The following is a 2,577-nucleotide window of genomic DNA, read 5'->3' as shown; positions in this document are numbered from 1 at the left end:
AGTTTGATTATTCCTCCCTGGCCTGGAGATAGGCTATATCTGCTCTTCCTGGCACATAGCACTACCTGATGCACTATGGTTACCAAAAAGTATTTTCTGTCCTGCAAAGGAGTTGGTTTTGCTCACTTGATGGCAGGCATTTCTGAGTTTTACCTCTGCTCAGTGTATAGAAAATCTCCCTTGCTGTGCCCTGATTCCCTTTAATGTTAATGTCATTCCCCCTCCTTTGCGCCAGTCTTGTATGAAGCCCCAGGCACATTATTCAGCAGTTTTCAGGCTCTCTCTTGACCACTTTTAATCTCTCTCCCATTATTCCTGCACAGCAGCCTCCTGTCTCTATCAGCAGCTGAAGAACCTCTTGCTATCGGAGGGATTAACTAGTCCCACAGACTGGGATAAACAAGTTTTCTTCCCTACACACCTGCTTGGAGACAGCTCAGAAGCCAGAAGGAGGAAGGCATTGGCAGAGTTTCTCCTCCTACTTGTGGTATTAAAAGCAAGCAAGTGCCTTTCCCCCATCTCCTCTCTAGGTCCAAGAGAGGATTCAGGCAGTGCCTGGCTGCAGAAGGCTCCCTGCAATAGGGCAGCAAACTGCCTGCTTTGTCTCTTCTTAAATCCTATCCATGCCTCCTGCCCCAGCCCAACTCTCCCAGACCTTCCAGCTCCTTCCAGTCTCCCAGTTCCTCCCAGTCTGGCTCAGCTTTCTAACTAACCAATGAAGGTGGGGTGGGGTTAACCCTTTCCCCACCAACCTCCAGACACAGACCTTTACACCCCACTGTTCAGCACATGCGTGGTCCTCTGTGTGCCATCAGGTGACACTGGGAACACCAGGGGGGAAACCCTGTCTGGGAAAGCTGTCCATGTGGCCCGTGGAGGGAGGCACTGCCACCGTCGTGAAGTCCCAGCTAATTATAGGACCCAGTAAACTGGACTCAGAGCGTTTACTGCAAAGCTACACTTCTGGGCTTTGCTTCTCTTAAGCCTGAAAATATCTTTCTGGATTAATGTTTTGATCCCTTCAAAAAACACAACAGAAAGAGAGGGAAGATGTAGTGGAGTTTCTCTTGCCTTACTGCATCAAACCACAGGCCTTCCTCCCTTACCTGGCACAAACTCATGGCATCACAAAATCCTTTTAAAAAAGAGTGAGGGTTTGCAGCATGGGCATGACCCTGTGTTTCTGAAAATACTGAGCTCTGGGCTCCATGGAAAGTTCAGGAGTCTTGGTGGGCTGACCTGCTGACTGTAGAAGAGGGGAGCCCTCTGGGAGCCAGGAGACCAGGCACTGACCTGCCCCTGCCTGGGCTTCATACGTAGCCCTGATCCCATGGGAATCTTTCTGTGCCTCAGTTTCCCCTTTCCAGAAAGGGAATTTGCAGCCCTTTCTGTGCTGATTACTGTGAAAAAGGATCTAGGAGTCACTGGAGCAGTGTTCAGGCTCTCTTAGTGCGTTTTGGAAAATCAGCAAATGTACTAAAAAGACGGCATATGGTCTGTGAGGAGTGGATAGATTTCTTTTACACCAGAGCAAAAACACTTCTTCGAATGAAACCTGAGAGCTGATCACACTGTGGTCATGTTGCTGTGTCAGGATCCTGTCAAAATATAGTGTAGACTGAGATATTTGACATCTTGCTGAATTCTGCCAGATGTCTGGTAGGGTCTCAGAGAGGGTTGTTAGAGCCTAAAATTTGCTTATGAGTCTCAGGGAATATGTGGCTTGTGGCTGCCAGGGTTGCAGCTATAACCCATCTCCTGTCAGGGATGCCAGTGGTGGACCTGGGGCAAACTGGCCACAGAGGGGTTAGTTCAGATTTCCCTTTGATTGTTCAATGAGTGCAATCGTTTAGTTGTTTTCCTTTGGAAAGGAATGGGTTGCCCTTTCATCTTGCCGTATGGGTTACCACACTAAAGGGAATTATAGTGAGGACATAAAGGTCCTCACATTTCTTTCTTCAAAGAGCTGCTCTTTGAGCTCATCTTTGATTTTTTTTTTTTTTTTTTTGGGGGGGGTTTTGCTTCTTTATATTTAAATGACATGTAGATGCACAGGTGTGCAAACATGAATGCACAGGATGCTCACTTGAACATAATCAATTGCTGCCCATTTAGAAAGATCAATGCTTTCTCTAAAAGGCCTTATAAAGTTAGATTGCTTCAAAATATCTCTTCAAATATCCCCCAGCCAAAAAGTACATCAACAGCTAAGAGTGCATACAACTCACTGTAAATCAACTGCTTCCATAGAGGAAGAAAGTCTCCCCAAGTCTTTGCATGTCTCTTCCTACTTCTCATCTGAACCAGGACTCCAGCTTATCATGGCCATTGGCAAAAAGACACACTTCAGTACACAAATGGGAAAGAAAATCACAACAGCCTTTAGCCTGTCTTTCCCCATGTTTATTAGACTGAAATTAGAAATGCTGATGTCCGTTGTCAGCTAAAACCCCTGAAAGACAGAGAACATGGAAACCACCTCTGTGGCAAGTAAACAGTCATGGGGTCCTCCAACCCCCTTGGTGAGACCCTGTGGGCAGGACAGCACTGGTGTCCCACAGTATTGCAAGGGGGGGG

The sequence above is a fragment of the Athene cunicularia genome, assembly GCF_003259725.1.
Source record: "Athene cunicularia isolate RWA chromosome 13 unlocalized genomic scaffold, athCun1 chr13_part1, whole genome shotgun sequence".
Classification (NCBI taxonomy): Eukaryota; Metazoa; Chordata; class Aves; order Strigiformes; family Strigidae; genus Athene; species Athene cunicularia.
The sequence above is the reverse complement of the archived record's forward strand: the minus strand, read 5'-3'. Positions refer to the sequence as shown.